Below are 24138 nucleotides of genomic sequence, written 5' to 3'. Positions count from 1 at the left end.
ACTAATCCCCTCTTATCCCGGCCTTAACTAAAATCTGGGACTACCCAGATTTGTCAGAAACTTAATTAACCCCCAGGACAATTATGAATACATGTATTAATGTGCAGCCTAATAATGTTTGTGTTTGTTCATCCAAATTCCATAATATTAGTAGAATAGACAAATTCTTTATCTATTTGGCTGACTTTTTTTAAGTTGTGTAAAATAGTTAATGCTTATAATTGCAGAGTGACTAAGACAGAAACCTGAAAGTGAATAGTAACAACAAAACCCATTATTGAATGTTTACAGTGTACCAGGTATTATTCAAAGTAATTTATATGTGTTGCCACCTATTAGTAAGCAGGTGTTACCCATTTTTTTCACCTTAAAAATGAGAAAGCTGAATCTGATAGAGAGTGTATAACCATCTATGGGCACACATCTAGGTAGAGGAAAGTGTGAGGATTCTAAAATGTGATTATAGTTACATCCCTTGGGGTAATCTTCTTGTAGCATAAATTTCTGCTATTAAAATGGGACCCAAGCTATGATGTATTTTTGGTTTTACATTAAAATATGGGCGGTATAAAATGTGAACAAAAATTAATAACTTCTATTTTTTAATGACCTCACAAGTATCCCAACACAAAAAGTTTACTGCCTTTTGCTTTTGACAGACTTCTTACTATACCATAAATGACCTAAATCTTTTTTTCTTTGGATCAGATCATCAGGGTACATTCCACATGGAGTGTTTAAGACACAATTGGTTACCAAAATCTACCCATTTGCAGACTGTTTTTAAGGAGATATTTTGTAGGTAAATATTAAATGTCATCACTTTATCAGTCCTATCACTCTGGCAGAATTCTGGTCTGTCAGTAGCCTAATCAGTAGGCTAACTCACTCCTCTCACGTGACAGACTTTTCTACATAGTCCTTACTAGAGGAGAATCAGTCCATCCTTAGAAGTAAAACTGTGCTCTCAGCAGCTACATGGATCCAAACTTAATTCTCTCTCACCCTATGGGTCCCTGACAGAATTATTTTATTATTTTATTAAACTTTCTGACTCTGTTTCGATAAATTATCTTCAGGAGGAGTTTTTGGTTTCCAAATTTAGCTGGTGTTGCAATGATTAGCAAAGAGAAGCCTCCTTACTGAATTCTACAGTGCTTCAACCTTCATAAAACCAGACTACTTTTAAAAATCTAGGTTTCCATATCAATGCGTTGCCCTCCAGAAAATCGAGTTGCCAGTAAAACCAGATAAGCCAAATATCTTTATATCTGTGGTCATATATAGACCGTATTCCTGAACAGCAAGTTTCTTCTGTTTATTATGTAAAGTCAACACTTTAATCTTTATTTATTTATTTATTTATTTATTTATTTATTTATTTTTTGAGACAGAGAGATTGAGCCAGGGAGAGGGGCAGAGGGAAAGAGGGAGAGAGAGAGAGAGAGCAGAGAGAGGGAGAGGGAGAATCTTAAGCAAGCTCCATGCTCAGCCTGGAGCCTGACGCAGGGCTCCATCCCATGACCCTGGGATTGTGACTTGAGCCGATATCAAGAGTCATATGCTCAGCCAACAAAGCCACCCAGGCGTACCAAAACTCAACACTTTAAATAGTCATTAGAGGGGTGCTTGGGTGGCTCAGTCGGTTGGGCGTCGGACTTCAGCTCAGGTCACGATCTCGCGGTCCGTGAGTTCGAGACCCGGGTCGGGCTCTGGGCTGATGGCTCAGAGCCTGGAGCCTGCTTCCGATTCTGTGTCTCCTTCTCTCTCTGCCCCTCCCCCGTTCATGCTCTGTCTCTCTCTGTCTCAAAAATAAACGTTAAAAAAAATTTTTTTTAAATAAATAAATAAATAGTCATTAGATTTCCTAAATGTGGTAAGTAAGCCTGTGACTGTTTAGGAGTTTCTCACGAATATCTAGACTTTAAACAAACAAGTTGAAGTAAATAAGCCAACTTTCAAACTTATACAATCTTTATTACCGCTAATATCTGATGACATATGGGGAAATTGTTCATTCATTTGTAGGATCTTCATCCTTTTAAATAATAATTGGAAACATTTTTTATTTCCCTTTCTTGAGTTTTATTCTGTATTCATTGATATGATAAAATTAATGGAGAATCCAAACCATAATAGTAATTAATGACTAAAATATAACGTGTATGAAAAGTTAGAATTAAAGTTCAACTGTCTTCCACTTTTTTTTTAATTTTGTAAATGTTTATTCATTTTTGAGAGAGCACAAGTGGGGGTAGGAACAGAGAGAGAGGAGACACAGAATCCAAAGCAAGCTCCAGGCTCTGAGCTGTGGGCACAGAGCCCAATGCAGGGCTGGAACCCATGAACCATGACATCATGACCTGAGCCAAAGTCAGATGCTTAACTGACTGAGCCACCCAGGCGCCCCTACCTTTTGACAAAGTATAAATCCTCAAACCTCTCCTTTTTGACAAAATAGAAATTATCTTTATAAATATAATTTTATATTATAAAATATTTTAATATAAAATATATTATAAATAGAATAATATAAAACATGTTATAAAATATAATTTACATTATAAATATACTATGGGATATTATATTCAATAATAACCTAATAACCAATAGAAACAATTTGATATTGGATGCTATGAGTGTGAAATTTGGAAAAACTGCAATCAAGAATCTTTCTGTGTTTACTTATTTTTCAATAGAATTGACTTTGAGCCTGGAAAATACAATTCCTATGTACAGCTAATGAATATCAAATTAGCAGATGTTAGCATAGTGTGAAGAGGACGGGCAGTATACAATTGTTATTCCCATTATTGCTTTCTATAAAACTAGGAATCCAGTGATTCATAAAAGAAACAATTAATATGCTTATTAAATTATCAAAATAAAGAATTTTGTTTGAAAAACCTTTTAAGACGATAAAAAGATAAACAACAACAACCTCTTCAATAAGTAATGGTAGGAAAACTGAACAGCTGTATGCAAAAGAGTGACATTGAGCCCCTTTCTTACACATAGACAAAAATAAACTCAAAATGAATTAAAGACCTAAATGTGAGACCTGAAACCACAAGACTCCTAGAAGGAAACACGCTGTCATTTCTCCTATATCTGCCAAAGCAACATTTCTCTAGATATGTTTCCTGAGGCAAGGGAAACAAAAGCAAAAATAAACTACTACACAAATAAAAGCTTTTGCAATTTGCAGTAAACCACTAATAAAACCAAAGAGAACCTACTGAATGGAAGAAGATATTTAAATATGATATACCCAATAAGGGGTTATTACCCAAAATATATTAAAAAGGTACACAACTTCAAAGCACACAAATAGTTCAATTAAAAATGGGCAGAGGACCTGAAGAGACATTTTTGCAAAGAAGACATACAGATGGCCAACAGAAACATGAAAAGATGCTCAACATCACTCATCATCAGAGAAACGTAAATCAAAACCACAAGGACGTATCACCTCCCACCTGTTAGAATAGCTGGAATCAAAAAGACAAGAACTGAATAGTGTTGGTGAGTATGTAGAGAAAAGGAATCTTCATGAACTGTTGATGGGAATGTAAATTAGCGTGGCCACTGTGGAAAACCTATGCAACTTCCACAAAAAATTAAAACTAGAGACACCACATGATCCAGTAATTCCACTACTGAGTTATTTACCCCTCAAAAGTGAAAATGCTAATTCAAAAAGATATATGCATCCTTATGTTTGTTACAACATTATTTACAATAGCCAAGGTATGAAAGCAACCCAAGTGTCCATCGATCAATGAATGGATAAAGAAGATCAATGAATGGGTAAAGAAGATATCACATATCTATGTGTGTGTGTGAGTGTGTGTGTGTGTGTGTGAGAGAGAGAGGCTCTGCACTGACAGCATAGAGGTGGCTTGGGATTCTCTCTCTGCTCTTCCCTTACTCTCTCTCTCTGTGTCTCTAAATAAATAAACTTTAAGCAATAAAATAAAAATTAAAAATTACAGAAGAAAAAGTGGCAGGCCACAGGGTGGGAAAAAATATGTGAATCATTTATCCGATAAAGAATTTGTACCCGGAATAAAAAAAAAAAAAAGAGCCCTCAAATCTCAATAATGAGAGCAAAACAACAGAAACGTATAAAAATGGGTATAAAATTTGAAAGCCACTTCTCTAAGATTTGTCAATGGCAAATAGGCACATGAAAAGATCTGTAGCATTATTAGTCATTGAAGACATAAGTGAAAAACACAAGAAGATAACACCTATTAGAATGACGTGTGTGTGTGTGTGTGTGTGTGTGTGTGTGTGTGTGAAAAGGAAAGAAAGACACTGACAATACTAAATGTATTGGAAAAGATGAAAATGAAAAGATGAAAATCATTTCATTGTCGTTTGGAATTCAAAATGGTACAACCACTTTGGCAGTTTCTTTTAAAATTATCAAATTTTACCATTATCAAATGACCCAGTAATATTATTCTTCATTGTTTACTCAGTGAAATCAAAACTGATGTTCACAGTTTTGTATGTGAAAGTTTGTAGCAGATTTGTTCACAATTTCCCCACACTAGGAACAACCCAAATGTTCTTCAACTTGTGAGTGAATGAACAACTTCTGATACATCCATATCATGCCATGTCACTCAGCGGTAAAAAGGAACAAACTATGAATACATGCAACAGCATGGATGAATCTCAAATGCATACACTGAGGGAAAGAAGCCAAATTCAAAGGCTCCATGCTGTTTGAAAGCCTTTATATGACATTCTGGAAAAGGCCAACCTCTAATGACACAAAACTGATCACTAGTTGCCAGGGTCTGAAGGTAGGTGGCAGAGTCAGAGGGAAATTGTGGAGTGAACAGAATAATTCTTGTGTGCCTTGATTTTGGTGATGGTTACATGACTGTATGTATTTATCAAAACTCATGGAACTATACACTAAAAGGGTGATTTTAGTATATGTAAATTATACCTCAGTTTTTAAAAGTCAAATAAGACACCAGAATCACAACTACCAAACTCTCTAACACATTGGACAGTCTAAATAAATTTACAGAGTGCAATTTTTTTATTATCAAAATATATTATTCCATTGCCTTCTATTATTTAAAACTAAAGAACATGCTTTGGTGAATCAAAACCAAAACCTTAGTCCTTTTTAAGGGGCTGAGACAAAAGCTGTTAATTTGCTTTAAATACTATTAATGTGATTATAAAAATGTTAATGAAATGTTATAAAAATGTTAAATAAATCTTTCATTGGATATAGTTTTTTTCATAATAAAAGCTTTCAAAGGTTTACCTTTTGGGGGTGCCTGGGTGACTAGGTCAGTTAAGCATTCGACTCTTGATCTTGGCTCAGATCATGATATCATAGTTCCTAGGATTCGAGCCCTGCATGGGGCTCTGTGTGGAGCCTGCTTTGGATTCCCTCCCTCTCTTGCTCTCTGCTTCTCCCCTGCTCATGCTCTGTCTCTCTTTCAAAATATATAAATAAGTTTTTAAAAAGGTTTGCCTTTTTTTAAAGTTTTGACTTAAATTCCAGTTAGTTGACATACGATGTTATATTAGTTTCAGGTGTACAATATACTGATTCAACGCTTCCATACATCACCAATGCTCATCACAACAAATGCACTCTTTCACTCCCACCACCTAGTTCACCCATCCCCCCCAATTCCTGTCTGGTATCAAAAGTTTACCTTTTAAGGTAAAATTGACCCCCTGCCTAGAACCATTCCAAGCACAGGTTAGATGACACTTTGTTGGGATCCATTTTAGAGACCTGTCATCTCATAACAGTATGTAAACTAGATTTTCTTCCCCCAGTTCTCTTCTATACTTTTTTGGGATGATCCAAGCCAATGGCTATCTCAACCTGATGATCAAAGAGTTTCTTTAGAAATTTTTTAAAAAGGTATCTTTTCTTATACCAATAAAACCCACATTCTTTTGTGTTGCCTATTGTTTCACTGTGTGATGAAAATATCACAAAATGACATTTGTATCACTTCTTTTAGTTAAAATAATTTAGACATGTAGAACTTTAATTATATGGGGCTAAAAATGGAGAAATTGAAGCAATATTTCAGATTAGACCTTTACTGAAACTTGGCATTTCTTTTCTATCCAGCACAAGTGACACTTCTAACCAATAGCCTTCACGTTTTTTTTTTTTTTTAACTTCTTACCAAGTATTCTGGTGTTGTTTAGACATAATGTAATTTAAAAAAATTAATAGATCATTTTCTGTAAACTTAGTGGAGAAAGTAATGCTTAATACAATTTCACTTATCTTTATGATCAAGATGGATTTCTCATGAAGAAGGTCAAGAAATTATGCTGTAGAATAAGAACTTGGTTTATGACCTTAGTTTCATCCTTTATGTGTATTGAAAAAGGTGCTCAAGATCTGAGTCATGGGGCTTTCTCTCACTCCTAATAAACTTGAGCAGTGTTGTGAAAGGTATCAGTTGAATAGCCAGACGAAAGCTGAGCCTGACAACTTTTTGTTTAGAAAAAAATAGCTCTTTTATGAATTACAGGAGAAATCTCACACACGTGTGCATGCACACACACACACACACACACACACACACACACACCTCTTACAGAAAACTTCTGAGAGTTGAGTTGGGATGGCAATAAAGTACATTGGATATTTGGATCGATATTTTTTTCAGCTTTAAAATAGTACCAAATAACATCTATCCTTACACCTGCCAGCTTCAGGAGGAAAAAAAATGTGCATGCACAAGGCATATTTCTTGGGAGGAAAGAAAAAGCACAGCCCATGATTTGGATGCATAAAGGACCCTGTATGATGCATCATTCACTGAGAAAAATGGTGCACCCTCTATCCAGAGATTTCAAATAACCAAGCAGAAATTTAAGAGGACTGAAAAATAAAATGCCAGCTTAATGAAAATGGATAGGTAGATAAGTAAGTAGGTAGGCAGGTAGAGAAGAGGTAGGTTGATTGATTGATTGATTGATTGATTGTTAGATGACAGAAAAAGTAATTTGAGCCTATACATGTAAGTTTCAAATGTCTCATAAGTGATAGTTTTTCTTAAACAGCCAATTAACAACTGATACATATCAGAATAAAGTTGCTCTGTGGTATCAGAAAGAATTTCTAGCTTTCTTCTTTTCTATAAGTTTCTTACACAGTATAAGCCAAAGAAAATTATACTGTTATTCTAGATACTAACCCAGCGTCTAAATAGCTCCATTCTCACAGCCTAAAGAACAGCAGGGAATACCTTAATGGAACATGGACTGCTTCCATGTATTCTGTCCTTTCCCTGAATCAAATCCTCTGTTTCATAATAAATAAGAGAATTTGTATGGCCATTGGTATGAAGAAATATTTTTGTTTGTGTTAGTCACAAGTATTTTTCCCTGAAGGAGAACTATCTCAAATAATCTCCTCTTTTTCCCTTGTTCAATGCTATATTCTCTTAATCTTTTCTGTTATTTTCATTGTTATAAAGACAGCAGAAGATGAAAAACCACTTCTGTAGAATCTATAGGATATATAGGAGACAAGGAATCTGGCTAACTCATCTTCAGTATTTCCTAAAGATATTCACCAAAAGTCTTGGAAATCTAATAGAACTAGTAATCCTTGTACATTTATTTACATATATATATATATATATATATATATATATATATATATATATTTGCTGGAATTACATCAACTCAGAATGGCTGTCCTGAGGATAGAAAACTAGATTGAGAGTAAAGAAAAAAAGTTTTTTAAAAAGAAAAATGAGGAAACTAAGTTTAATCAAGTAAAGGCATTTTATTAGATAGACCAGATCTTTCAACACATGGAGTATGTATGGGAAAACAAAATAATAAGGCAATCATTGATGGTAAAAAGTTTGGGAACCATGATTTAGAGGCAGGCCATCTTCCTCTTCCACAGAGGAAGCGTTAAGAGATGGTGTTTACAATGTTGAATAGAGATAAGAAATAGAACTTGAATCATCTATGCCTTTAAATCAACAGCTTTATGGAAAACTTTAGACTGTAGTATTATATTTTTAAAGGCTTATTGAAACATTACCTCAAATTTGATCATTTAAGCAAAGGGATTAATTATTTTAGTTATTTCTAAAAAGTTTGAGGCTTTTGGGTATTTCAGTTGGTTGTACATGATACATTCAATACCATTTTGAAAGTTTTAGATAAGTTGGAAATGTCATTAATCAAATTATCTAAACTGTATTTTATGGAAAGTAAAATATGACATATTTGTATACATTTTATTCAGATGTCTTGGATATATAGCCAGGATTCATACATCATATATTTTCTTTTAGCTTCAAAAATAAATGCAATTAATATGCATAATTTATTTGACACTCAGGCTTTTTATTTTTTAAATTTTCTCAAACAAAAGCTATATCATATGATAGTAATATTTGTTAACGTCTTTATTGAGGTAAAATTTACTTTCAATAAACTATTCATATTTAAAGTATAAACTATAAGTTTTGCTATATGTATGCCCTTGTGAAATTACCCCCACAATCAAAATAACAACTACACCCTACCATTCCCAAAGGTTTTCTCTTATGTTTTTGAAATCCTTCCCTCCCACTATTCCTTGTGCCCCATCATTCCTGAGCAACCATTGTTTGACTTAAGGGACAGATACATAATTTGCAAGACCCAATGCAAAATGAAAATATGAGACCCCTTATTTGAAAAGCAGAGAAAATTTTACTTTAAAGGTACAAAATTACAAAGCTTTTTCTTTTCATCCGTAATCTTTCTCATAGCTAGTCATGGTGTTTTTCATTTGCTATTTAATGGCTTTCTAAATAAAGAAAAAATAAACTTTAAAATTATTAGCATGAATTTTGCCATTTATCTTTATGTTATTCAAAGCCAATTCTAAATACAAATATATGAGCATTTAAATGATATACAAAATTACTACAATTACACCATTCATATTTAGTAGCTCATACATGCGTATATATCTTGTTCCTACCAGAAGAGTGGAAATGGGGCACAAAATTTGCAGAATTATTTTTATCTCATGTCTTGATACATGCATGTTCTACCAGCATTGTTGACCTTCAGGTAAGGTTTGGTAAGGAAGGATTAAAAGGAAATGGAACTGTGGGTTGCCTTGTCTTTCCTTTTCCTTCTGTGTCATCATTTTCTCCATAGTGTTGGCTAATATAAGAAAGTAATAGGAATAATAAAGGATATGATAGGGTTCCTTGATTGCTTGTGTTTCTTAGAATGTCATTGCCTGCTTTTTGCCTCTGGTCTTTTTTCTGTTTATCTTTTAAATATGTTTCATTTTTTTCTAGCTCCTTAAACATATAGAATAGAATAATAATAGCTTTACTTTCCTTGTATATTTATTCTATCTTTTGCGTCATGTCTGAATCACTGTTGACGAATTGGTTTTCCTGTTCATTATAGATTGTGTTCCTCTAATACTTTGCATGCCAAGTGATTTTGATTGGATACCAGGCATCGTGAATTTCACCTTTTTAGGTGCAGGGTATTCTTGTATTTCTACAAATATTTTTTATATTTCTTGAGCTTTGTGGTGGGACCCAGTTATTTTAAAAGTCCGATCTCTTTGAGTCTTGCTTTTAAGTTTTGTTAGGTAAGGCGAGAGCTGCATTTATCCTAAGATTGAATTATCCCACTACTGAGGCAAGACCCTTCTTTGTACCAGAAGTGATATCTCTGAATTTTAAAGTCTGCTGCTCTGGCCCTGGCTGTTAGAACAGCCCTGGGAGAACTGCAGCTCCTGTTTCTGATCTCTGAGGTTCTGTCTTCATGAACTGTGTCCTGTCTGGTGTTCTGCCCTACAAACTCTAGGTAAAAGGGATCTATCTCCATTTGTCTTCAAATAAGGAGAACACCGAGCTCCTCCTGGGGTTTTCTTTCCTGAGCCTTGGTCTGGAAATTTGGTAGAAAGCTAGGACAATCATTTGTTTTCCAGCTCTCAGAAATCATTGCCCTTGTCTAACTGCTTAAATATCATTGTTTCATATTTTTTTTTCTGGATTTTTAGTTATTTCAGACAGAAGGTAAATCAAGTCCCTGCTACCTCATCTTGACTAAAAGCAGAAGTTCAGGCAAATTTGACTGTTTACTTTATAGATACACTTTTTTGTTGTTTCTTAATTTCCTAATAAATATATGACTGTGAAAAATTATAGCTATTATGTCTTAAGCTTGTAGAAATTAACTGATTTATAACATCTTGAAATTTCAAGTTTATCATTTTTATTCTGTGTCTTGCTCTTCTTTGTTCAAAGTCCCCTAAGACCTTATTACTCCATATTATGTCCTGACTAAAAGCCTTGGGATCACTAGAGAACATGTGAGAAAGGCAAAATCTCAGCCTTTGCTAATACCTACTGAATAAAAATCTTCATTTGAACAAGATCCTTAGGTTAAACATGTTGAATTTTAAGAAGCACTGCATTAATGGGGTACCTCTTCACAAGGCACATAAATCTCATTTTTAGTTCCTTGACAAAGGAGTTCCTGGTCAAGGTTAAAGACTTTAACCTTGTACACCAGGGAACCCCTGTTGGAATCCAACCATTATGCATTTGCACTCCAGCTCTGACAATTTCTAGATGTGTACATTTGGATAAGGTAATTTATAGTCTCAGCTTCTTTATCCACAATGCAGAACTAATAACACCTACTTTATAGGAATACTATAAAATCAAATTAGATATTACATCTAATATCTGGCATATAATAACTTCCAAACAAATGGTAATTATGATTATTCTTAGATCATTATCCTGGAAGTTTCTGGAATGAAAGGGTCATGTCAAATTTTACTGAATTTCTCACAACACCTAAGAGAGTAGATACTTAATAAAGGTTGACTGATTGTAATGACATTTGAATTTTTCTCTAGGTAATTAAGAGAAGAAATAGAAGTTAATTAAACTGCTTCTAATGAGTAGATTATATGCCTCACTGAGCAGTCATAATCATTGAAGGAGAAAATAGACTCTCTCTACTTCATTCATGTTTTAAGATAGAGTGTGTTCAACCTATTGATTTTCAATGTTCGTCAAAACAACTTCACATGAATTTTTACCTATTTCTTGTTCCATTTTAAGCAGCAAAGTCACCCTGCCTTAATAAAATGTTTTATTAAATACTCCAGCCAAACTTTAATTGAATGTGCAATGACCTGCATTGTAGTGCCATAATTCACCTTGATTATATTGTCCGAGTGATTTTTTTGAAGGAAATGACCATCTAAATAAGAGAGAAAAAAAATTCACCCAAACACAGCATGATTCACTGTGCTGCTTTTTAAATACAAAGTTGAGGGCGCCTGGGTGGCTCAGTCGGTTGAGTGTCCAACTTCGGCTCAGGTCATGATCTCACAGTTGGTGAGTTCCAGCCCCCCACTGGCTCTGTGCTGACATCTCGGAGCCTGGAGCCTGCTTCGGATTCTGTGTCTCCCTCTCTCTCTGCCCCTCCCCCTCTCATGCTCTCTCTCTCTCTCTCTCTCTCTCTCTCTTAAAAATAAATAAACATTCAAAAAAATTTTTTAATAAAAAATAAATAAATACAAAGGTGATGTGACTGTCCTGAAATCTCTACAACATTAATTTAAAGACTTTTTTTCCCTAAACTTCCCCTCCATAACCAAATTTTGATAAAATATTAGAACTAATCTACCAGCACTCTGTCAGGTTGTCCCTCTTTTATGATATGTGAGACGCATTTTTGAAAGCTTATGAAAAATATGGTGTCATTAGACCACAGTGGACTGAAATGGTGTTGCAACCACTTTAAGAGAATAATCTAACAAATGACCATTTTAGGTCAGTGGGGGGGAAAAAAAAACCTTTCTAAACATGATTCAAAAGCCATGTACAAAATAACATACAAGAAATAAAAATGATTTTGTAAATTAATCTTTAAAGACAAACACCATTATAAAACTACTTTAAGGTTATGACATACTTGTTTAATTGATATGTTATAAATAAAAATTATATCTTAGAATTGATGTTGAGAGTGTTTTCCTTCATCTGACAAGTTATAGGCTTTGAAAAGAAGATATGATATAGAATTTATTGACTTTAAAAGAATCAGTTGGCAAAATAATTAGTAACTACGGGTATACCTTGGAGATATCATAGGTTTGGTTCCGGACTACCACAATACAGCGAAAATTGCAATAAAGCGAGTCAAATGATTTTTTTGGTTTCCCCTGTCATATAAAAGTTATGTTTACATGCTATTAAATACAATAGCATTATGTCTAAGAAACAATGTACCCCCCTTAATTAAAAAATGTTTTATTGCCAAAAAATGCTAATCATCATCTGAGCTTTCAGTGAGTCATAATCTCTTTGATGGTGGAGTCTTGCCGCCATGTTAATGGCTGCTGACTGATCAGGGGAGTTGGTGGCCAAACGCTGGAGTGGCCATGGCAATGTCTTAAAATAAGACAACAATGAAGTTTGCTGCATTGGTTGACTCTTTTCATGAACAATTTCTTTATAACATGTGATACTGTTTGATAGCATTTTACCCACGGTAGAACTTCCTTCAAAATTCTCAAACCCTGTAGCTACTTTATCAGCTAAGTTTATGTAATATTCTAAATCTTTTGTTGTCATTTCAACAATTTTCAAGGCATTTTCCCCAGGAGTAGATTTCATCTCAAAAAATGACCCATGGATCATGTGACCCAAATGATTAAAATAAATAAGATTTTAGAGAAATAAATGTTGTTTGTATATTGGATAAAAACATGGACCCAGAAGCCAGACTTCTCAGAGTTATTCTGATACCTCTACCAATAAGCTTTTGGACCCAGGGCATTTTTAAAAAATTTTTCTGTGCCTTAGTTTGCTCATTTATAAAAACTGTGGTAATAGTAAGAGTACTTTCTTAATTTGGTGATGATTAGCAAAAGTACTTTGAACAATGTCTGAAACATAGCACATACCAGATAAATATTAGTGAATACTATTATTATAAATATTAAATTCTGCCTGAACTGAAAAAGATCACTGTTTTATTTATAAGGACATACCAATGCTCCTTATGGTAATATCCATTAATGTTCCAATTGATAGTCTTAACTCTCAGTCATATATCAAAATATTTAACAATGCAATTACAAATGAGGAAAGAATAATATAAAAGGTAGGCAGTTTGGTGGTGATTAAAAACACAGCTTTGGAAGTCTGACAGATTGTGAAATCGGGTCTATCATTCATTAGCATAATAGCTTTGGTCAATCTGTACTTCGCTTTGTGAGCGTCAGTTCCCAAATTCAGAAAATGAAATTATTGGTAATTATCACAAAGAACTATTATGAAGATTTAGTTACAGAAATTTAGGCTTTTTGATACATAAAATCCAGAGTGTATTTAATTTCAGTTATATTTAGAATATAAATATTTGTTGGATTTGCCTTTTGTCCTCACAAGAAAATTCAACTATATTGTGTTAAGAATATATATACCCTAAAAATATCCAAGATTGCAAAGCAGCTTATATATAATGATAAATAAGTAGCACAGCCAAAAATGACACTTAGAAAAGTAGTTTATTTTGGCCTCAAAGGCTTTTATCTTGTTCATTTCTCTTCTTCCAGGTTCCCAGGTGCAGTAGTCCTCCCTTATCCACAGGGGGATATGTTCCAAGGCCCTCAGTGGATGCCTGAAACCATAGATAATCCCAAATCCTGCATGCACTGTTTTTTCATATATATATATATATATGACTGATCAGATATATATATATCTCCATGATAGAGTGCAATTTATAAATTAGACATAGTAAGAGATTAATAATAGCTGATAGTAAAATGGGAAAATTATAGTAATATGCTGCAATAAAAGCTGTGTGAATGTGGTCTCTCTCTCTCAAAATATCTTACTGTACTGTTCTCATCCTAATTCTTGTGATGATGTAAGAATGATGACATGAAGGAGGTGAGTGACCCAAATATGGTGATGTAGCATTAGGCTACTCTTGACCTTCTCAAGGTCAGGAGGAGGGACATATGCATCCAGACTATGGTAGACCATAGATAACTGATAACTGAGACCTTGGAAAATGAAACCACGGATAAGGGGGCGAGGAGGACTACTGTACTGCTTGGCCATCACTAGGAGATGGGAAGAGAATTTAGAAACACATACGGAAGAGAAAATCATCTGCAGTCCAGATTGCTCATTCTAATTATGTTTCTCCTTTACTGAAAGTTAAGTTCCCAACTACAAATAAGACACATAAGGTGTTGGTGTTAAAACTAAAAATTTTTAAATACCGCATTACACTGCAGATAGATTCTTATAACAAGCAAACACAGAAAAGTCTTCGAGGGAGGATTGGGATACACGGCCACCTGAATGCAGATCCCTTTCCCTGTACTCCCAATTTCTCTGCATCGCCAAAGTCAGAATGCTGTTAGGGCCTATGGACTGTTGAGAAATAGGAGACTCTGAATTGGAAAGAGTTCTCCAAATGATAATTAGTAACTAGTATGGTGCTTTTGCCTTTATGGATGATTGAGACCTTATAGACCAGTTTTACAGGGATCCTAGACAGATACCAGAAAGAAGCACATCCTGAGAAGATCCAAGCTTTCTTGTCCCTTGTCCTGAGAGAGTATTAGAAGCCTGGGGAAGAATGATCCTTCTTCTAAGTAACCTAGCAGGAGCACTGGCAAGCTTCCGGCCCATACACTTCCGGCCCAAGATAGACTTATTTCAAATACCTGTGGGGCTTGTGCCATTAGAGTCTTCCAATAACCAGCCCTCATATTCGGTGGGTTAACAAAGGAAAAAACCCAGCCATTTAAGGAATCCCAGCAAACAGAATGATCACTCAGGGTTCAGTTAAGATATAGTCATCACATCAATTATTTTAACAGAAAATGTAAAATAAAGAATGGTTAATGATATGTAAAATCAATATGAATTAGGAAAGTGAAAGGCAAAGGTGATCAGGGAGGTAGCAACTACAGAGAGCAGGTGTTACCCTCAAGGCTGGGGGAGCAAAGGAAAGAACTTAGAAATATTGACACTTGGGACACCTGGGTGGCTGAGTCCCTTAAGCCTCGGACTTGGACTCAGGTCATGATCTTGCCGTTGGTGGGTTTGAGCCCCACAGCAGGCTCTGTGCTGACAGCTGAGAGCCTGGAGCCTACTTCAGATTCTGTGTCTCTGCCTCTCTCTCTCTCTCTCTCTCTCTCTCTCTCTCTCTCTCAAAAATAAATAACATTTAAAAAGTTTTTAAAAAGAAAAAAGAAATATTGACACTTGGAAGAGAGGCCCCACAGAGCTAAATTCAGCCCTCTGAGGGAGAAGCCCTGCTGGGTTAGTAGCGACATCTTTGAGGTGGAGCAGGTGTCACATGGGGCAGGGGCCCAGACTCCTGCGGAAGGCTGGCAGCTGTCTGCTGCTGGTGAATCTGAGCCATGGTGATAAGGCTGGTCTTGTCAGAGCTGGAAGACTACAAACAAGATCCAGCCACTGCTGTGGGTGAGCACAGCTGCTGTCAGGGTGAAGAAGCATTGCTAGGGCGGCACAGGAAAAAGAAACCCAGAAGGCAGCAGGAAGCCCACAGGAAGTAAACAGAAAATAACAAGTCTCTTCAACTCCAACTGCCTGTAGCCTCTCCCTCCCTCTCTCTTTCTCCCTCTCCCTCTTCTTACCCGCCCAGGAGTCACTGGGCAGTGGAGTCACCGTCCCTGCATCACAAAGCCAAAAGTAGAAGGGTAGTTTTCTTAGCTGCAATAACTTAATAACTGGCACAGTCTGACAAAAAATTGAAAACACACAAAAATAAAGTAGCAGGGAGAGACAAGTGGAGATGGAAGATAATGGAAACAATAAGTTGATTCAAGGATAGGAAAATAAAATATCTTTCTAGAGATTGAAGAAATAATGAAAACACATGATTTTCTAACCAAATTAACAGGTGAGTTGAAAGGGAGCAGTCGCCACTGGGATCTAAATTAGTGGCACTGGGATCTAAATCAAATGAAATAAGTACCACAAAGCATAAAACACAGTAAAATAGATTGATATATGACCAAAACAAAGGAAACGTAAGAGATGTAAAGTAGAGATCCAAGAGAGCTAATGAAATAGGAATGTTAGGAGATTGTTAGGAGGAATAATAGGAGAAGAAATAATTAGACAAATAATAAAAGAAGGCGTACTTGATCTGAGGAACTCAGTTCTGCACACTCCAAGTTTCATTTAGTTCCATAGTCCACTGATAGTAAAACCCAGGGAGAAAAGTACTAAACTTAAGATAAAAGGGGTCCCGGGTGGCTCAGTTGGTTAAGCATCCGACTTCAGCTCAGGTCATGATCTTGAGGTTTGTGAGTTCAAGCCCCACATCGGACTCTCTGCTGTCAGCTTGGAGCCCATTTCGGATCCTCTGCCTCCCTCTCTCTGCCCCTCCCCACTCATTCATTTTCTCTCTCTCTCTCTCTCTCTCTCTCTCAAAAATAAACATTAAGAAAAAGAAAAATCTTACAAGTTTCCAGACCTATAGAAAAATTACCATCAAGAGAAAAAGAATGGGGAGGGGAGGAGGAGAGAGCGAGAGAGAGAAAGAGTGTGCATGCACTGGACTGGCATCAGAATTCTAATCCAAAATATAGGAAGATGGAAGCTAGGAAGAGTAAGATCCTATCCGTTAATTATGAAGGAAAAGGACTGTAACTGAAATCAAATCAAATAATTGAAAAGTTAATATAAACTCATTTCTTCATAATAAAAAATCTATGACAAATATAAACAAATTTATATAGATATAAATAAATATAAATATAAATATATATTATGCTTCAGCATCAAAAGCGTAAATAAACAAGATACAGTTATCTAACAGTAAATTATTTTAACTAAGGTGGATTCTCACAGACTAGTTGGAATTCAATTTTTCATAAGATAAGGAGTAAGAGAAAATCTAAGAAGGAAAACAAAAGCACGAATTATACCACAAAGGCTAGTGTTACATATTCTTAGTGTCTTCAGTGTATTAATATCACAAATGTTAAGAAAGGAAATCCTAGAATTTATAAAAATTAATGTTTATCAGAAATGGGTGAATCTTTTAATAACAGGAACTCTGAATTTAGAAAAATGTAGACAAACACTCTTACGTGAATATCTTCTTTTTAAATAAGAAATGGAAAACAATGCATATAGAGTCCCCATTTGGATGTAGAGCTATTTATATAAGCCTTTTTACAGCAAATATTCTCAGACTTAAAACCTCAGGATTAATCTCTAAATAAGCAAAATTTGAAGAGCATAAAATGAATCCTAGCATGTTTGGCTCTTGCAAGGCCTTTAATGAGAAAACAGATTATCTTTGTCATCTGTTATTTCCAGTTAATTTACAAGCTAAATAGAAACCCTAACTGCTAATTCATCCTAAACAATTCTGGAATAAAAGCGTGCCATTTGTATATAGTAGAACAATCATGAATCCAGGCCAAAAGATCTTCCTAGCAATGAAGACATAAATATAACTAATCACGGACAATGCAGAAGAACGAACCAAGCCATTTTTAAGAATGTGCCGAGATTGTGAACTTTATTTCAGATGCAAGATCTGCACCTCCCATGCCTTGCATTGTAGGTGCTCGTTAAAAGTTTGTTGCTGATAATAGGTTCTGGTTTTTTTTTCCCTTTTGTACTTGAGGACTTTGGTTAGCATCACATTCACTAGCTACAATATATTACCATTGAATATTTATCAAATTATTGAATGGAGGAAACAAGGATTCCAAAACCAAAATGATTGACTGACAATAAGAATCATGATTATTTTATGATTATGGATTATTAGGTGTCACTTTATGTTTTTATCCTGAGCCAGAAAAAATCACATTTGTGTGTGTGTTTTCACTTTTCCCTTTGAATAATGACACCGGACCCCAACCTCAGCTGTTGTTGTTGTTGTTGTTGTTGTTGTTGTTGTGTGGTCGTCATCATCGTTATTGTTTCCTTCCCAAGGTCTGTGAATGTTTTTAAGTAAGTTACTATTCTGTTTTACATTTTCCAATGTCTTTCTTGTTTTGTTCACAATTGTTCAGTTGTCTAAACATGTGTAGAAACAGGAACCTGGGAACTAGGTTTTCCTGCTGTATTCAGGAACGTAAATACTTGGAAGGAAGAGACTATTCATTGACAATTGCTCGTTGCTGACTCCAGTATGCCAAGGAAAACATTGTCACTTTGTTTTTTGAAACGTTCTTGTATGAGGTTTGTTTGTTTTGTTATAAATGGTAAGGGATGCCTGTTTACTTAGAAAGATTGTGCACACACCCACAAAAATAATTCACAATTTTATTAATACAAAACTCAAGAAATTATATTTTTTCTTTAGATATTTTGCTTTTTTCAATAAAGAAAAAAAGCGTTACAAGTGGAGTTGAAAACTTTTGTATGCCTCACCTGCTTCCATTACCTTTCCTCCCTTCCAGAGTTTACCGCAACCCCAAGATTCATGTGTACCAATCCCATGCTTGTTTCTGTTAATTGTATGTTTTTCTGCATGAGGTTGTTTTTATTTGAGTATAGTTGATACAATATGTTACATTAGTTTTAAGTGTACAACTTAGTGATTTGATAAGTTTATATATTAAGTTATGTTCACAGGTGTAGCTACCATCTGTCCCATTACATCACTATCACAGTTTCATTGACTGTATTTCTTGTGTTGTGCCTTTTATTCCTGTGACTTATTCATTCCATAACTGGAATCCTGTATCTCCCTCTCCCTCTCCCCTTCACACATTTTGTCCATCCCCAGATCCCCTCCCCCTGGCAACCATGAGTTTGATAGGTCTGATTCTGCTTCATTTGTTTATTCATTTTTGTAGATTCCATTCATGTGTAGAATTACATTGGATTTGTCTTTCTCCATATGACTTATTTTTGCTTAACATAATACCCTTTAGGTATATCCATGTTGCCGCAAATGGCACAGCCTCATCCTTTTTAGGGCTGCATAATATTCCTCTGTGTGTGTGTGTGTGTGTGTGTGTGTGTGTGTGTGTAACACATTTTCCTTATCCATTGATCTATTGATGGATATTTAGGTTGCTTCCATACCTTGGCTACTGTAAATAATGCTGTGGTAAGCATGGGGTGCATAAATCTTTTCAAATTAGTGTTTCTGCTTTCTTTGGGTAAATACCCAGTAGTGGAATTATTGGATTATATGGTATTTCTATTTTTAACTTTTTGAGAGATCTCTATAATGTTTTCCACCATGACTATACCAATTTACATTCCCACCAACAGCGCATGAGACTTCCTTTTTCTCCTACTTGCCACTTGTTATTTCTTGTCATTTTGATTTTAGCCATTTTGACAGGTGTAAGATAGTATCTGATTGTTATTTTGATATGCATTTCCCTGATGATTAGTGATGCTGAGCATCTTTTCATGTTTCTGTGGGTCATCTGTAGGTCTTCCTTGTAAAAATGTCAATTCAGGTCCTCTGCCCATAGATTTTAAGTTAGGTTGTTTGTGCGTTTTTTGGTGTTCAGTTGTAGAAGTATCCAATATTTTGGATATTAATCCCTCATCAGATATACCATTTGCAAATATTTTCTCCCATTCAGTAGGTTGTCTCTTTGTTTTGTTGATGGTTTCCTTTGCTGTGCAAGAGCTTTTTATTTTGATGTAGTCCCAACAGTTTTTGTTCTTACCTTTGTTCCCCTTCCCTCAGGAGACATACCTAGTAACATTTTTCTAGGGCAATGTCAAAGAAATTACTGCCTATGTTTCCTTCTAGGAGTGTTATGGTTTTGTGTTTCACATTTAGGTCTTTAATCCATTTTGAGTTTATTTTTAAATTTGATATAAGAAGGTGGTTCAGGTTTATTCTTTTGCATGTCTCTGTCCAGTTTCCCCAGTACCATTTATTAAAGACACCGTCTTTTCTCCATTGTATATTCTTGCCTCCTTTGTCATAGGTTAATTGACCATATAATCGTGGGTTTCTTTCTAGGGTCTCTATTCTTCTCCATTGATCTATTTGTCTATTTTTGTGCCAGTGCCATACGTTTTTGATTACTACAGATTTGTAGTACATCTTGAAATATGGTATTGTGATACCTCCAGCTTTGTTCTCCTTTGTCAGGATTGTTTTTGCTATTCAGGGTCTTCTGTGGTTCCATATAAATTGTAGTACCATTTGCTCTAGATTTGTGAAAAATGCAGTTGGTATTTGGATAGAGATTGTATGGACTGTGTAAATTCCTTTGGGTAATATGAACACTTTAACAATATGAGCCCTTCCAGTTCATGAGTATGGAATATCTTTCCATTTTTTTTGTGTCATCTTTAATTCCTTTCACCAGGGTTTTATAGTTTTTGGAACTGTTTTTAAATTATATGTGAAGTTTGGGAGAAAATAAATGAAAGACTAAGTAGCAGAGAGCTCTAATGCGAAAGCCATAGTTTCACTGACCAGCTAAGCTGCATGTGTTATTTATAAGGTGCCCCGGGGCAAAATTGTGACAAGGCATTCCGTCTTTTCATTCTGTCTTTGTCTATTAGTTTCTTTTCTACATAGATTATATGTACTTACATGCCACCTGGAACAAGCCAAAGCAGTCAATAAAAATAATCTTGATTACTAGATAATCCACCATTGTGAACAGTCTACCACTCGTATCTATCTTGGCCTGTAGCCTTGATATTCTTTTTACAGCTCTAGATCAGTGGAGGATTCAGGCACATGGGATATGTGCTCGCTAGGCTTTTATTTGAATTTTTGCATGTATCGCCTTCATTTTTAAGACAATGGGAAAATACAAATAAGTGCAAATAATAAAATGAACAATAATTATACTTCGTTAATGTTACAAAATATGTCATTCCAGACTTATTTTTAAGGCCATGTATATACATACATGAATGAAGTATGAATAAATGATTAAATAAGAAATGAATGAATGAATAAATAACAAAGTGAGAATGTGTGTGTATGTGTGTGTGTGTGTGTGTGTACACACACCCCACCCCCTCACCTCTCCAGATGTTCACTCAAATGCCACATTATTAGTGAGGTGCTCTCTGGCTGCCATGCACACATACATGCACACAAACACTTTGTATCTCCTTTCTTGCTTTAGTTTTCTTCTTTGCACTCAAATCAGTATTTTTTCGAGGTGTCCATCTACCCCCCTCACTGCCACCAGATTTAAAGCTCCGTGAGTACAGGATTCTCATCTGTTTATTCAACCGCTATGCCCCAAAACTTAAACCAATGTATGCCATACAATGATTGTTCAGTTGTATAGTGGATGAGGGAATATAAAAGTCTGGTTGATTCACAACTAACCTTGAGTGCCAAGCATAGTGAATTTAAAGTTCAAAGGAATTTTGTGTCTGTTTCCCTTAATGGTCTAAGAAAGAGTTGCGTTTGAAGCGAGTATTTATTTATATATCTGAAAGGTGAGGGAAAGAGGAGTGAGGATCTCTGCCTTGAGGCAGATGTGCCTGCAGCGTTTGGGGGAAGACCCAGGTGGCCAGAGCTGCTCCAGCAGGGTTAGAAGGTGGTGGTAAGAGATGGAGGCAGAAGACAATAGGAGGCCCAGTCATGGAAGGCCTTAATGCACTGATAGAGATTTATTTAATGTGTGTGTGTATATATACCTATATGTGTATATATATATATATAATATTTAGGAAAATTCTCCAATGTCAACTATTCCTTGCTTAAAAATACTTGAAACACTAAAGATTATAGAATGGCAAGTTCATTCTGAATCCCAAATAAACTTGAATTCTTGAACACAGACACATAGTCATTAAGAAGACTGTTACCTGTGAAGTAAAATAACTTGTTCCTTAATTTTTGAAGCTATATTTCTGTAGATCTAATATTAAAGATGGATTTGAGTGGCATAGGATCTAAAACTTAGATTTGGAAAGTACTTTCCTAAAATGCGAACCTAAAACATTCTAACAATCCCAATACCACTTGGCATTTTGGGATGAAGGACAGGGAGGAGTCCTAGAGAAATCACCCTACAATCTTATGTCCTCAGTATTTTGCCACACTTAATTTTGAAGGCATTTTCTGGCATCCCTTTCAGATTCTTCCACATGCCATATTTACATTAACTAAGAGACATAATTGTAAGTCGTGGCTAATTTGTTTTTAAAAAGAAGAGAAAGAACCCACAACAAGAAGCATGTTAAAAATAACACTGAAAATATAATTTATGTATTAGACTTAAACCAGTTAGTGTCAAAATACAAGCTTCCATTCCTAAGCAAGTTTAAATCTACATCATTACAGTATGACATGATGTGTCTGAATAATAAAAGACTAAGGTTTCAGAAGAAGTGACCCTTGAAAAATATATCTGTTTTTCTATGTGTGTTTTATTTAAGGAAAATGGTTAACTGCACTTGACCACTTTCTATCTATATGCAATTGCACTTACAAAAAAGATTCATCATTGATTATGCTCATTCTTAAATAAACCAGTCAATAGCGGGCCTGAAATTAACAGATGAATTTTCAGATATGGAAACAGAATAGTTTTACACCAGCGATACAAAACAAAAATACCCTAGCCATTAATGTTTGGGAAGTTGTTTGAGGTTTTGAAGTGTTTTTTTTTAATATCCTTCTTTTTGTTTTATCATTTTTTAATGTTTCTTTATTTTTGAGAGAGAGAGAGAGAGAGAGAGAGAGAGAGAGAGAGAGAGAGAGAGAATGCGTGGGGGAGGAGCAGAGAGAGAGACACACACACAGAATCCGAAGCAGGCTCCAGGCTCTGAGCTTTCAGCACAGACCCCGACCCAGGGATCGAATTCACAAACCGTGAGATCATGACCTGAGCCGAAGTCGTGCGCTAAACCTACTGAGCCACCCAGATGCCCCCGACTGCTTCTAAAATTATAGTGATGTCTATATGTGCGCACTTAATCAATGGAATCCCTGAAAAGTCTGGCTAACTGAAATTAGCTTATTATCAAAATGGGCCGATGAAACAATAATTATAACACTATCATGATTTTTTTTTATTCTTACATTAGATAATATAGAGTGTAGTTTTAGCCTCAGGAGTAGAATCCAGTGATTCATCTCTGATGTACAACACCCAGTGCTCATCCCAACAAGTGCCTTCCATCAACCATCTTCCCCACCTCCATCAACCCTCAGTTTGTTCTTTGTATTTAAAAATCTCCGGGCGCCTGGGTGGCGCAGTCGGTTAAACGTCCGACTTCAGCCAGGTCACGATCTCGCCGTCCGGGAGTTCGAGCCCCGCGTCGGGCTCTGGGCTGATGGCTCAGAGCCTGGAGCCTGTTTCCGATTCTGTGTCTCCTTCTCTCTCTGCCCCTCCCCCGTTTATGCTCTGTCTCTCTCTGTCCCAAAAATAAATAAACGTTGAAAAAAAAATAAAAAAAATAAAAATCTCTTACGGTTTGCCCCCCTCTCTATTTTTATCTTTTCTTTCTTTTCCACTATGATCATCTAAGTTTCTCATATTCCATATATGAGTGAAATCATGGGATATCTGTCTTTCATCTTTCTCCAGACTGACTTTTTTCACTTAGCATAATACCCTCCAGCTCCATCCATGTTGCTGCAAATGGCAAGATTTCATTCTTTTTCATCATTGAGTAGTATTCCAGTGTGTGTGTGTGTGTGTGTGTGTGTGTGTGTGTGTGTGAATACACATCTTCTTAATGCATTCAGCAGTTGATGGATATTTGTGCTCTTTCCAAAGTAGCTCTTTGGAGCTACTGTTGATAGCACTGCTATAAACATTAGGGTGCATGTTCTTCTTGAAATCAGCACTCCTGTTTCTTTTGGATAAATTCCTAGTAGAGCAGTTCCTGGGTCATAAGGTAGCTCTATTTTTAATTTTTTGAGGAACCTCCGTACTGTTTTCCAGAACAGTTGCACCAGTTTGCATTCCCACAAAAAGTGCAAGAGGGTTCCACTTTCTTTGCATCTTTGCCAACATCTGTTGTTTCCTGAGTTGTTAATTTTAGCCATTCTGACAGGAGTGAGGTGGTATCTCAGTGTGGTTTTGATTTGTATTTCCCTGATGATGACCGAAGTTAAAGCATCTTTTCATGTGTCTGTTTGTGA

This window comes from Herpailurus yagouaroundi, unplaced genomic scaffold (assembly GCF_014898765.1).
Source record: "Herpailurus yagouaroundi ecotype Mexico unplaced genomic scaffold, PumYag 28, whole genome shotgun sequence".
In the NCBI taxonomy this organism is placed as follows: Eukaryota; Metazoa; Chordata; class Mammalia; order Carnivora; family Felidae; genus Herpailurus; species Herpailurus yagouaroundi.
Note: the sequence above shows the minus strand (reverse complement) of the source record.